The 13452-nt window shown below is 47.2% G+C and overlaps 1 non-coding gene across 1 annotated transcript; it reads left to right on the top strand.

Moving 5' to 3' along the window:
• The first annotated feature begins 12602 nt into the window (after positions 1 to 12602).
• Positions 12603 to 12674, top strand: TRNAG-UCC (transfer RNA glycine (anticodon UCC)). Its single transcript has one exon. It is a non-coding gene; the product is annotated as a tRNA-Gly (tRNA).
• Positions 12675 to 13452: the final 778 nt, after the last annotated feature.

Here is a 13452-nt window from a genome sequence, read left to right as displayed (position 1 = left end):
CTATTAGATAAATAATAAACAAAGACATAGGCAGGCATCCCAAAAGCCCCGTCTGCGACTTTCTATGTCCTGAAATTTTTATATTTTACAAACAGCAGTCACCACTCACAACTGCTGGTAATAAATGGGCTGCAGGGGGGCAGGCAATGAAACGGCTAAGCCCTTCTGCCCGACCAGCCTTTAGAACTGTAGCATCTCTGCAGTAAAAAGTGTTTCAGGTCAATATCTCTCCCCTGGGAAAAATGTGCGAGACCCACCACCGATAAATGTGGCAAAAGTCCCCAACATTTTCTGCATATTTGTGCTCTTACCTGAAAGCAGCGCCACCTTGTAGTCATCGCAGGCAACTGCAGCATACAACCAAATTTATCCGAGAGCAAGGTGAAAGAAACCCAAGGGAACAGCCCCTGTCTGCAGCAGGAAGGTTGGCTGCTTCGAATGGACAGAACTTCCAGTCCTAAGTCCACTCACGTCCCGAACGCTCATACCGGGCAAGCCCTCACCGGGTGCACCTCTGGCTCCCAGGTAAGGCCAAAACCTGAGCATGGTAGCGCAGGATCACAGAGAAGGAGCGGGTGGGGGTGCTTCTGTCTTGACAAAGGCGTGACATGGCTAGTGACTGAGAGGGCCTTGACTTTCCCCTATGACTGACTGTGAGAGGGGAAGGCGAAGATTTTCTGCACCCAGCATGCCTTGTGACATTCTTAGGCAAATGAGGTGAGAGCCCTGCCAGAATAGCTCCAGCGATCCCATGCCACTCCTCTGAAGGCTCCTGATCTGCATAACCACAGCATTTTGAGCAAGAAGCAGAGTGGTGCAGCAGAAGCGTGCGGGGCCCATAACCCAGAGGTCGATGGATCGAAACCATCCTCTGCTAGCATGGATTGATTTTTTTTCTTGTGAGGACCACTCTCTCGTTTCCACGCTGCCAGAGCGGAAAACAGCAGGCTTGTGCCAGCTTTTTGTGGGAAGAGACTGCTCAACTATCGGTCTCTGCTCAAAGTCAGGGAGACAGATGGTCAGAGAATCAACCCTACACTTCAAAGGAAATGATGCACAGTTATGACCATTAACGAAAGATGGGACCCTCGCACTTCTTTCTGAGGCTGCTTGGAACGTTATTATTCCCTTTTTTTGTCCTGCTATTATCAATCTCCTGTGAATTTCGTGGAGCTATTTTCTTTCTCTACCCTGCTGTTTTTCCCTTGCTGCCAATATATGCTTATTTCAATGATTTGAACTGCTGCTTTCCCTTTCTCCTTTTCTGCGCAGCTTTTGCATTGGTTTTAATCTCCAGTTCCTTAGCAGTTGCAAGAACTTTTTTCCTTATTTTCATGTTGGTCTGTAAACCAAAAATACCTCTGATACTGGTGCAATATAGTCATTGAACTCAGGGTTGTGATGTCTAGAGTTTAAAAAAAACATATGCCACGGAGCGTTGGTGGTATAGTGGTGAGCATAGCTGCCTTCCAAGCAGTTGACCCGGGTTCGATTCCCAGCCAACGCAGTGCTAATATTTATACATTAAGCAAGCTGTAGCTATTCTAACGCAATATGTTAAAAAAAAGAGAAATATCTTGACCAGATTACTCAGCTATTAGATAAATAATAAACAAAGACATAGGCAGGCATCCCAAAAGCCCCGTCTGCGACTTTCTATGTCCTGAAATTTTTATATTTTACAAACAGCAGTCACCACTCACAACTGCTGGTAATAAATGGGCTGCAGGGGGGCAGGCAATGAAACGGCTAAGCCCTTCTGCCCGACCAGCCTTTAGAACTGCAGCATCTCTGCAGTAAAAAGTGTTTCAGGCCAATATCTCTCCCCTGGAAAAAATGTGCGAGACCCACCACCGATAAATGTGGCAAAAGTCCCCAAAATTTTCTGCATATTTGTGCTCTTACCTGAAAGCAGCGCCACCTTGTAGTCATCACAGGCAACTGCAGCATACAACCAAATTTATCCGAGAGCAAGGTGAAAGAAACCCAAGGGAACAGCCCCTGTCTGCAGCAGGAAGGTTGGCTGCTTCGAATGGACAGAACTTCCAGTCCTAAGTCCACTCACGTCCCGAACGCTCATACCGGGCAAGCCCTCACCGGGTGCACCTCTGGCTCCCAGGTAAGGCCAAAACCTGAGCATGGTAGCGCAGGATCACAGAGAAGGAGCGGGTGGGGGTGCTTCTGTCTTGACAAAGGCGTGAGATGGCTAGTGACTGAGAGGGCCTTGACTTTCCCCTATGACTGACTGTGAGAGGGGAAGGCGAAGATTTTCTGCACCCAGCATGCCTTGTGACATTCTTAGGCAAATGAGGTGAGAGCCCTGCCAGAATAGCTCCAGCGATCCCATGCCACTCCTCTGAAGGCTCCTGATCTGCATAACCACAGCATTTTGAGCAGGAAGCAGAGTGGCGCAGCGGAAGTGTGCTGGGCCCATAACCCAGAGGTCGATGGATCGAAACCATCCTCTGCTAGCATGGATTGATTTTTTTTCTTGTGAGGACCACTCTATCGTTTCCACGCTGCCAGAGCGGAAAACAGCAGGCTTGTGCCAGCTTTTTGTGGGAAGAGACTGCTCAACTATCGGTCTCTGCTCAAAGTCAGGGAGACAGATGGTCAGAGAATCAACCCTACACTTCAAAGGAAATGATGCACAGTTATGACCATTAAAGAAAGATGGGACCCTCGCACTTCTTTCTGAGCCTGCTTGGAACGTTATTATTCCCTTTTTTTGTCCTGCTATTATCAATCTCCTGTGAATTTCGTGGAGCTGTTTTCTTTCTCTACCCTGCTGTTTTTCCCTTGCTGCCAATATATGCTTATTTCAATGATTTGAACTGCTGCTTTCCCTTTCTCCTTTTCTGCGCAGCTTTTGCATTGGTTTCAATCTCCAGTTCCTTAGCAGTTGCAAGAACTTTTTTCCTTATTTTCATGTTGGTCTGTAAACCAAAAATACCTCTGATACTGGAGCAATATAGTCATTGAACTCAGGGTTGTGATGTCTAGAGTTTAAAAAAAACATATGCCACGGAGCGTTGGTGATATAGTGCTGAGCATAGCTGCCTTCCAAGCAGTTGACCCGGGTTCGATTCCTGGCCAACGCAGTGCTAATATTTATACATTAAGCAAGCTGTAGCTATTCTAACGCAATATGTTAAAAAAAAGAGAAATATCTTGACCAGATTACTCAGCTATTAGATAAATAATAAACAAAGACATAGGCAGGCATCCCAAAAGCCCCGTCTGCGACTTTCTATGTCCTGAAATTTTTATATTTTACAAACAGCAGTCACCACTCACAACTGCTGGTAATAAATGGGCTGCAGGGGGGCAGGCAATGAAACGGCTAAGCCCTTCTGCCCGACCAGCCTTTAGAACTGCAGCATCTCTGCAGTAAAAATTGTTTCAGGTCAATATCTCTCCCCTGGAAAAAATGTGCGAGACCCACCACCGATAAATGTGGCAAAAGTCCCCAACATTTTCTGTATATTTGTGCTCTTACCTGAAAGCAGCGCCACCTTGTAGTCATCGCAGGCAACTGCAGCATACAACCAAATTTATCCGAGAGCAAGGTGAAAGAAACCCAAGGGAACAGCCCCTGTCTGCAGCAGAAAGGTTGGCTGCTTCGAATGGACAGAACTTCCAGTCCTAAGTCCACTCACGTCCCGAACGCTCGCCCTCACCGAGTGCACCTCTGGCTCCCAGGTAAGGCCAAAACCTGAGCATGGTAGCGCAGGATCACAGAGAAGGAGCGGGTGGAGGTGCTTCTGTCTTGACAAAGGCGTGACATGGCTAGTGACTGAGAGGGCCTTGACTTTCCCCTATGACTGACTGTGAGAGGGGAAGGCGAAGATTTTCTGCACCCAGCATGCCTTGTGACATTCTTAGGCAAATGAGGTGAGAGCCCTGCCAGAATAGCTCCAGCGATCCCATGCCACTCCTCTGAAGGCTCCTGATCTGCATAACCACAGCATTTTGAACAGGAAGCAGAGTGGCGCAGCGGAAGCGTGCTGGGCCCATAACCCAGAGGTCGATGGGTCGAAACCATCCTCTGCTAGCATGGATTGATTTTTTTTCTTGGGAGGACCACTCTCTCGTTTCCACGCTGCCAGAGCGGAAAACAGCAGGCTTGTGCCAGCTTTTTGTGGGAAGAGACTGCTCAACTATCGGTCTCTGCTCAAAGTCAGGGAGACAGATGGTCAGAGAATCAACCCTACACTTCAAAGGAAATGATGCACAGTTATGACCATTAAAGAAAGATGGGACCCTCGCACTTCTTTCTGAGCCTGCTTGGAACGTTATTATTCCCTTTTTTTGTCCTGCTATTATCAATCTCCTGTGAATTTCGTGGAGCTGTTTTCTTTCTCTACCCTGCTGTTTTTCCCTTGCTGCCAATATATGCTTATTTCAATGATTTGAACTACTGCTTTCCCTTTCTCCTTTTCTGCGCAGCTTTTGCATTGGTTTCAATCTCCAGTTCCTTAGCAGTTGCAAGAACTTTTTTCCTGATTTTCATGTTGGTCTGTAAACCAAAAATACCTCTGATACTGGTGCAATATAGTCATTGAACTCAGGGTTGTGATGTCTAGAGTTTAAAAAAAACATATGCCATGGAGCGTTGGTGGTATAGTGGTGAGCATAGCTGCCTTCCAAGCAGTTGACCCAGGTTTGATTCCCGGCCAACGCAGTGCTAATATTTATACATTAAGCAAGCTGTAGCTATTCTAACGCAATATGTTAAAAAAAAGAGAAATATCTTGACCAGATTACTCAGCTATTAGATAAATAATAAACAAAGACATAGGCAGGCATCCCAAAAGCCCCGTCTGCGACTTTCTATGTCCTGAAATTTTTATATTTTACAAACAGCAGTCACCACTCACAACTGCTGGTAATAAATGGGCTGCAGGGGGGCAGGCAATGAAACGGCTAAGCCCTTCTGCCCGACCAGCCTTTAGAACTGCAGCATCTCTGCAGTAAAAAGTGTTTCAGGTCAATATCTCTCCCCTGGAAAAAATGTGCGAGACCCACCACCGATAAATGTGGCAAAAGTCCCCAACATTTTCTGCATATTTGTGCTCTTACCTGAAAGCAGCGCCACCTTGTAGTCATCGCAGGCAACTGCAGCATACAACCAAATTTATGCGAGTGCAAGGTGAAAGAAACCCAAGGGGACAGCCCCTGTCTGCAGCAGGAAGGTTGGCTGCTTTGAATGGACAGAACTTCCAGTCCTAAGTCCACTCACGTCCCGAACGCTCATACCGGGCAAGCCCTCACCGGGTGCACCTCTGGCTCCCAGGTAAGGCCAAAACCTGAGCATGGTAGCGCAGGATCACAGAGAAGGAGCGGGTGGGGGTGCTTCTGTCTTGACAAAGGCGTGACATGGCTAGTGACTGAGAGGGCCTTGACTTTCCCCTATGACTGACTGTGAGAGGGGAAGGCGAAGATTTTCTGCACCCAGCATGCCTTGTGACATTCTTAGGCAAATGAGGTGAGAGCCCTGCATGAATAGCTCCAGCGATCCCATGCCACTCCTCTGAAGGCTCCTGATCTGCATAACCACAGCATTTTGAACAGGAAGCAGAGTGGCGCAGCGGAAGCGTGCTGGGCCCATAACCCAGAGGTCGATGGATCGAAACCATCCTCTGCTAGCATGGATTGATTTTTTTTCTTGTGAGGACCACTCTCTCGTTTCCACGCTGCCAGAGCGGAAAACAGCAGGCTTGTGCCAGCTTTTTGTGGGAAGAGACTGCTCAACTATCGGTCTCTGCTCAAAGTCAGGGAGACAGATGGTCAGAGAATCAACCCTACACTTCAAAGGAAATGATGCACAGTTATGACCATTAAAGAAAGATGGGACCCTCGCACTTCTTTCTGAGCCTGCTTGGAACGTTATTATTCCCTTTTTTTGTCCTGCTATTATCAATCTCCTGTGAATTTCGTGGAGCTGTTTTCTTTCTCTACCCTGCTGTTTTTCCCTTGCTGCCAATATATGCTTATTTCAATGATTTGAACTGCTGCTTTCCCTTTCTCCTTTTCTGCGCAGCTTTTGCATTGGTTTCAATCTCCAGTTCCTTAGCAGTTGCAAGAACTTTTTTCCTGATTTTCATGTTGGTCTGTAAACCAAAAATACCTCTGATACTGGTGCAATATAGTCATTGAACTCAGGGTTGTGATGTCTAGAGTTTAAAAAAAACATATGCCACGGAGCGTTGGTGGTATAGTGATGAGCATAGCTGCCTTCCAAGCAGTTGACCCGGGTTCGATTCCCGGCCAACGCAGTGCTAATATTTATACATTAAGCAAGCTGTAGCTATTCTAACGCAATATGTTAAAAAAAAGAGAAATATCTTGACCAGATTACTCAGCTATTAGATAAATAATAAACAAAGACATAGGCAGGCATCCCAAAAGCCCCGTCTGCGACTTTCTATGTCCTGAAATTTTTTATATTTTACAAACAGCAGTCACCACTCACAACTGCTGGTAATAAATGGGCTGCAGGGGGGCAGGCAATGAAACGGCTAAGCCCTTCTGCCCGACCAGCCTTTAGAACTGCAGCATCTCTGCAGTAAAAAGTGTTTCAGGTCAATATCTCTCCCCTGGAAAAAATGTGCGAGACCCACCACCGATAAATGTGGCAAAAGTCCCCAACATTTTATGCATATTTGTGCTCTTACCTGAAAGCAGCGCCACCTTGTAGTCATCGCAGGCAACTGCAGCATACAACCAAATTTATCCGAGAGCAAGGTGAAAGAAACCCAAGGGGACAGCCCCTGTCTGCAGCAGGAAGGTTGGCTGCTTTGAATGGACAGAACTTCCAGTCCTAAGTCCACTCACGTCCCGAACGCTCCCAAACGCTCATACCGGGCAAGCCCTCACCGGGTGCACCTCTGGCTCCCAGGTAAGGCCAAAACCTGAGCATGGTAGCGCAGGATCACAGAGAAGGAGCGGGTGGGGGTGCTTCTGTCTTGACAAAGGCATGACATGGCTAGTGACTGAGAGGGCCTTGACTTTCCCCTATGACTGACTGTGAGAGGGGAAGGCGAAGATTTTCTGCACCCAGCATGCCTTGTGACATTCTTAGGCAAATGAGGTGAGAGCCCTGCCAGAATAGCTCCAGCGATCCCATGCCACTCCTCTGAAGGCTCCTGATCTGCATAACCACAGCATTTTGAGCAGGAAGCAGAGTGGTGCAGCGGAAGCGTGCTGGGCCCATAACCCAGAGGTCGATGGATCGAAACCATCCTCTGCTAGCATGGATTGATTTTTTTTCTTGTGAGGACCACTCTCTCGTTTCCACGCTGCCAGAGCGGAAAACAGCAGGCTTGTGCCAGCTTTTTGTGGGAAGAGACTGCTCAACTATCGGTCTCTGCTCAAAGTCAGGGAGAGAGATGGTCAGAGAATCAACCCTACACTTCAAAGGAAATGATGCACAGTTATGACCATTAACGAAAGATGGGACCCTCGCACTTCTTTCTGAGGCTGCTTGGAACGTTATTATTCCCTTTTTTTGTCCTGCTATTATCAATCTCCTGTGAATTTCGTGGAGCTGTTTTCTTTCTCTACCCTGCTGTTTTTCCCTTGCTGCCAATATATGCTTATTTCAATGATTTGAACTGCTGCTTTCCCTTTCTCCTTTTCTGCGCAGCTTTTGCATTGGTTTTAATCTCCAGTTCCTTAGCAGTTGCAAGAACTTTTTTCCTTATTTTCATGTTGGTCTGTAAACCAAAAATACCTCTGATACTGGTGCAATATAGTCATTGAACTCAGGGTTGTGATGTCTAGAGTTTAAAAAAAACATATGCCACGGAGCGTTGGTGGTATAGTGGTGAGCATAGCTGCCTTCCAAGCAGTTGACCCGGGTTCGATTCCCAGCCAACGCAGTGCTAATATTTATACATTAAGCAAGCTGTAGCTATTCTAACGCAATATGTTAAAAAAAAGAGAAATATCTTGACCAGATTACTCAGCTATTAGATAAATAATAAACAAAGACATAGGCAGGCATCCCAAAAGCCCCGTCTGCGACTTTCTATGTCCTGAAATTTTTATATTTTACAAACAGCAGTCACCACTCACAACTGCTGGTAATAAATGGGCTGCAGGGGGGCAGGCAATGAAACGGCTAAGCCCTTCTGCCCGACCAGCCTTTAGAACTGCAGCATCTCTGCAGTAAAAAGTGTTTCAGGTCAATATCTCTCCCCTGGAAAAAATGTGCGAGACCCACCACCGATAAATGTGGCAAAAGTCCCCAACATTTTCTGCATATTTGTGCTCTTACCTGAAAGCAGCGCCACCTTGTAGTCATCGCAGGCAACTGCAGCGTACAACCAAATTTATCCGAGAGCAAGGTGAAAGAAACCCAAGGGAACAGCCACTGTCTGCAGCAGGAAGGTTGGCTGCTTCGAATGGACAGAACTTCCAGTCCTAAGTCCACTCACGTCCCGAACGCTCATACCGGGCAAGCCCTCACCGGGTGCACCTCTGGCTCCCAGGTAAGGCCAAAACCTGAGCATGGTAGCGCAGGATCACAGAGAAGGAGCAGGTGGGGGTGCTTCTGTCTTGACAAAGGCGTGACATGGCTAGTGACTGAGAGGGCCTTGACTTTCCCCTATGACTGACTGTGAGAGGGGAAGGCGAAGATTTTCTGCACCCAGCATGCCTTGTGACATTCTTAGGCAAATGAGGTGAGAGCCCTGCCAGAATAGCTCCAGCGATCCCATGCCACTCCTCTGAAGGCTCCTGATCTGCATAACCACAGCATTTTGAGCAGGAAGCAGAGTGGCGCAGCGGAAGTGTGCTGGGCCCATAACCCAGAGGTCGATGGATCGAAACCATCCTCTGCCAGCATGGATTGATTTTTTTTCTTGTGAGGACCACTCTCTCGTTTCCACGCTGCCAGAGCGGAAAAAAGCAGGCTTGTGCCAGCTTTTTGTGGGAAGAGACTGCTCAACTATCGGTCTCTGCTCAAAGTCAGGGAGACAGATGGTCAGAGAATCAACCCTACACTTCAAAGGAAATGATGCACAGTTATGACCATTAACGAAAGATGGGACCCTCGCACTTCTTTCTGAGGCTGCTTGGAACGTTATTATTCCCTTTTTTTGTCCTGCTATTATCAATCTCCTGTGAATTTCGTGGAGCTGTTTTCTTTCTCTACCCTGCTGTTTTTCCCTTGCTGCCAATATATGCTTATTTCAATGATTTGAACTGCTGCTTTCCCTTTCTCCTTTTCTGCGCAGCTTTTGCATTGGTTTCAATCTCCAGTTCCTTAGCAGTTGCAAGAACTTTTTTCCTGATTTTCATGTTGGTCTGTAAACCAAAAATACCTCTGATACTGGTGCAATATAGTCATTGAACTCAGGGTTGTGATGTCTAGAGTTTAAAAAAAACATATGCCACGGAGCGTTGGTGGTATAGTGGTGAGCATAGCTGCCTTCCAAGCAATTGATCCGGGTTCGATTCCCGGCCAACGCAGTGCTAATATTTATACATTAAGCAAGCTGTAGCTATTCTAACGCAATATGTTAAAAAAAAGAGAAATATCTTGACCAGATTACTCAGCTATTAGATAAATAATAAACAAAGACATAGGCAGGCATCCCAAAAGCCCCGTCTGCGACTTTCTATGTCCTGAAATTTTTATATTTTACAAACAGCAGTCACCACTCACAACTGCTGGTAATAAATGGGATGCAGGGGGGCAGGCAATGAAACGGCTAAGCCCTTCTGCCCGACCAGCCTTTAGAACTGCAGCATCTCTGCAGTAAAAAGTGTTTCAGGTCAATATCTCTCCCCTGGAAAAAATGTGCGAGACCCACCACCGATAAATGTGGCAAAAGTCCCCAACATTTTCTGCATATTTGTGCTCTTACCTGAAAGCAGCGCCACCTTGTAGTCATCGCAGGCAACTGCAGCATACAACCAAATTTATCCGAGAGCAAGGTGAAAGAAACCCAAGGGAACAGCCCCTGTCTGCAGCAGGAAGGTTGGCTGCTTCGAATGGACAGAACTTCCAGTCCTAAGTCCACTCACGTCCCGAACGCTCCCAAACGCTCATACCGGGCAAGCCCTCACCAGGTGCACCTCTGGCTCCCAGGTAAGGACAAAACCTGAGCATGGTAGCGCAGGATCACAGAGAAGGAGCGGGTGGGGGTGCTTCTGTCTTGACAAAGGCGTTACATGGCTAGTGACTGAGAGGGCCTTGACTTTCCCCTATGACTGACTGTGAGAGGGGAAGGCGAAGATTTTCTGCACCCAGCATGCCTTGTGACATTCTTAGGCAAATGAGGTGAGAGCCCTGCCAGAATAGCTCCAGCGATCCCATGCCACTCCTCTGAAGGCTCCTGATCTGCATAACCACAGCCTTTTGAGCAGGAAGCAGAGTGGCGCAGCGGAAGCGTGCTGGGCCCATAACCCAGAGGTCGATGGATCGAAACCATCCTCTGCTAGCATGGATTGATTTTTTTTCTTGTGAGGACCACTCTCTCGTTTCCACGCTGCCAGAGCGGAAAAAAGCAGGCTTGTGCCAGCTTTTTGTGGGAAGAGACTGCTCAACTATCGGTCTCTGCTCAAAGTCAGGGAGACAGATGGTCAGAGAATCAACACTACACTTCAAAGGAAATGATGCACAGTTATGACCATTAACGAAAGCTGGGACCCTCGCACTTCTTTCTGAGGCTGCTTGGAACGTTATCATTCCCTTTTTTTGTCCTGCTATTATCAATCTCCTGTGAATTTCGTGGAGCTGTTTTCTTTCTCTACCCTGCTGTTTTTCCCTTGCTGCCAATATATGCTTATTTCAATGATTTGAACTGCTGCTTTCCCTTTCTCCTTTTCTGCGCAGCTTTTGCATTGGTTTCAATCTCCAGTTCCTTAGCAGTTGCAAGAACTTTTTTCCTGATTTTCATGTTGGTCTGTAAACCAAAAATACTCTGATACTGGTGCAATATAGTCATTGAACTCAGGGTTGTGATGTCTAGAGTTTAAAAAAAACATATGCCACGGAGCGTTGGTGGTATAGTGGTGAGCATAGCTGCCTTCCAAGCAGTTGACCCGGGTTAGATTCCCGGCCAACGCAGTGCTAATATTTATACATTAAGCAAGCTGTAGCTATTCTAACGCAATATGTTAAAAAAAAGAGAAATATCTTGACCAGATTACTCAGCTATTAGATAAATAATAAACAAAGACATAGGCAGGCATCCCAAAAGCCCCGTCTGCGACTTTCTATGTCCTGAAATTTTTATATTTTACAAACAGCAGTCACCACTCACAACTGCTGGCAATAAATGGGCTGCAGGGGGGCAGGCAATGAAACGGCTAAGCCCTTCTGCCCGACCAGCCTTTAGAACTGCAGCATCTCTGCAGTAAAAAGTGTTTCAGGTCAATATCTCTCCCCTGGAAAAAATGTGCGAGACCCACCACCGATAAATGTGGCAAAAGTCCCCAACATTTTCTGCATATTTGTGCTCTTACCTGAAAGCAGCGCCACCTTGTAGTCATCGCAGGCAACTGCAGCATACAACCAAATTTATCCAAGAGCAAGGTGAAAGAAACCCAAGGGAACAGCCCCTGTCTGCAGCAGGAAGGTTGGCTGCTTCCAATGGACAGAACTTCCAGTCCTAAGTCCACTCACGTCCCGAACACTCATACCGTGCAAGCCCTCACCGGGTGCACCTCTGGCTCCCAGGTAAGGCCAAAACCTGAGCATGGTAGCGCAGGATCACAGAGAAGGAGCGGGTGGGGGTGCTTCTGTCTTGACAAAGGCGTGACATGGCTAGTGACTGAGAGGGCCTTGACTTTCCCCTATGACTGACTGTGAGAGGGGAAGGCGAAGATTTTCTGCACCCAGCATGCCTTGTGACATTCTTAGGCAAATGAGGTGAGAGCCCTGCCAGAATAGCTCCAGCGATCCCATGCCACTCCTCTGAAGGCTCCTGATCTGCATAACCACAGCATTTTGAGCAGGAAGCAGAGTGGCGCAGCGGAAGCGTGCTGGGCCCATAACCCAGAGGTCGATGGATCGAAACCATCCTCTGCTAGCATGGATTGATTTTTTTTCTTGCGAGGACCACTCTCTCGTTTCCACGCTGCCAGAGCGGAAAACAGCAGGCTTGTGAAAGCTTTTTGTGGGAAGAGACTGCTCAACTAGCGGTCTCTGCTCAAAGTCAGGGAGACAGATGGTCAGAGAATCAACCCTACACTTCAAAGGAAATGATGCACAGTTATGACCATTAACGAAAGATGGGACCCTCGCACTTCTTTCTGAGGCTGCTTGGAACGTTATTATTCCCTTTTTTTGTCCTGCTATTATCAATCTCCTGTGAATTTCGTGGAGCTGTTTTCTTTCTCTACCCTGCTGTTTTTCCCTTGCTGCCAATATATGCTTATTTCAATGATTTGAACTGCTGCTTTCCCTTTCTCCTTTTCTGCGCAGCTTTTGCATTGGTTTCAATCTCCAGTTCCTTAGCAGTTGCAAGAACTTTTTTCCTGATTTTCATGTTGGTCTGTAAACCAAAAATACCTCTGATACTGGTGCAATATAGTCATTGAACTCAGGGTTTTGATGTCTAGAGTTTAAAAAAAACATATGCCATGGAGCGTTGGTGGTATAGTGGTGAGCATAGCTGCCTTCCAAGCAGTTGACCCGGGTTCGATTCCCGGCCAACGCAGTGCTAATATTTATACATTAAGCAAGCTGTAGCTATTCTAACGCAATATGTTAAAAAAAAGAGAAATATCTTGACCAGATTACTCAGCTATTAGATAAATAATTAACAAAGACATAGGCAGGCATCCCAAAAGCCCCGTCTGCGACTTTCTATGTCCTGAAATTTTTATATTTTACAAACAGCAGTCACCACTCACAACTGCTGGTAATAAATGGGCTGCAGGGGGGCAGGCAATGAAACGGCTAAGCCCTTCTGCCCGACCAGCCTTTAGAACTGCAGAATCTCTGCAGTAAAAAGTGTTTCAGGTCAATATCTCTCCCCTGGAAAAAATGTGCGAGACCCACCACCGATAAATGTGGCAAAAGTCCCCAACATTTTCTGCATATTTGAGCTCTTACCTGAAAGCAGCGCCACCTTGTAGTCATCGCAGGCAACTGCATCATACAACCAAATTTATCCGAGAGCAAGGTGAAAGAAACCCAAGGGAACAGCCCCTGTCTGCAGCAGGAAGGTTGGCTGCTTCGAATGGACAGAACTTCCAGTCCTAAGTCCACTCACGTCCCGAACGCTCCCAAACGCTCATACCGGGCAAGCCCTCACCGGGTGCACCTCTGGCTCCCAGGTAAGGACAAAACCTGAGCATGGTAGCGCAGGATCACAGAGAAGGAGCGGGTGGGGGTGCTTCTGTCTTGACAAAGGCGTTACATGGCTAGTGACTGAGAGGGCCTTGACTTTCCCCTATGACTGACTGTGAGAGGGGAAGGCGAAGATTTTCTGC

This window comes from Pleurodeles waltl, unplaced genomic scaffold (assembly GCF_031143425.1).
Source record: "Pleurodeles waltl isolate 20211129_DDA unplaced genomic scaffold, aPleWal1.hap1.20221129 scaffold_69, whole genome shotgun sequence".
NCBI lineage: Eukaryota > Metazoa > Chordata > Amphibia > Caudata > Salamandridae > Pleurodeles > Pleurodeles waltl.
Note: the sequence above shows the minus strand (reverse complement) of the source record. Positions and strands in the feature narration are given on the sequence as shown.